The sequence below is a fragment of the Myotis davidii genome, unplaced genomic scaffold, assembly GCF_000327345.1.
Source record: "Myotis davidii unplaced genomic scaffold, ASM32734v1 scaffold198, whole genome shotgun sequence".
In the NCBI taxonomy this organism is placed as follows: Eukaryota; Metazoa; Chordata; class Mammalia; order Chiroptera; family Vespertilionidae; genus Myotis; species Myotis davidii.
This window is the reverse complement of record NW_006291485.1, coordinates 592,124-593,051: the sequence shown is the minus strand read 5'-3', so window position 1 is coordinate 593,051 and position 928 is coordinate 592,124.

The window sequence follows — 928 nt, the reverse complement described above, 5'->3', positions numbered from 1 at the left end:
GCCTGTGACGGAAGCTCTCAGCCTCTCCTTTTTTTATTTTTTTCATTCTGGGATTTATTTACCTTCTATAATTGAAACTCTGTTGCCTTCCCTGGTGCTCCTAACTCTGAGGCCGTGGCTGGCTGAAAGCAGGTATCTGGGGTTTGTTTGGCTTCTATAATTGAAACTTTGTTGCTTTTGGAGCTGTTTCAGAGCTTAGAGCAGGCTGCGGCAGGCAGGGAACCTTGGCTTCCTCCATCACTGGAGCAAGCAAACCTCCTGCTCGCTTCAGCTGCATGGCTGCCGGCAGCCATCTTTGTTGGCAGTTAATTTGCATATCTCATTGATTAGCCAATGGGAAGCGTAGCGGAGGTACGGTTAATTACCCTTTTTGTCTTTTATTAGATAGAATATTAATGTTTAGTAAAAATTTAAAACTTACTGTTTTTTGTTGCCTTTATGATGCATGCAAACATAATAAGATACAAATGTCTGTATTTCATTCTTGTTGGCATTTACTATCAACAATTACATTTTCTACTTATTTAAAAGAAGGACATATGTGTTCTAAATTATGTTTTTAAATGTGATTCTGTTTTCACTAGTCTACTGTGTTGATTTGTGCTGCAGTTTTTCCCAGATGAAAATGGAGAAATGTTTAATTTTTTAAAACTACAGCAATTAGATCATTTTATTTGGAATTTTAAGCACCAAAATCTCTAAATAGATAAATTCACACACACACACACACACACACACACACACACACACAGAAATAGTGCTAATGCAAGAGACTGGGGAAACACTTGGGTAGTAAATAGCCTGCTGCTGGGTCAGATTTGGCAGCAGACTTATTTGATCCACATACTTACCCCTGCTGTGTATCACTTTTGACCTTCTAAGCCACAACTTTTTTCTTTTTTTAAATTATACTTTATTTATTTAATTA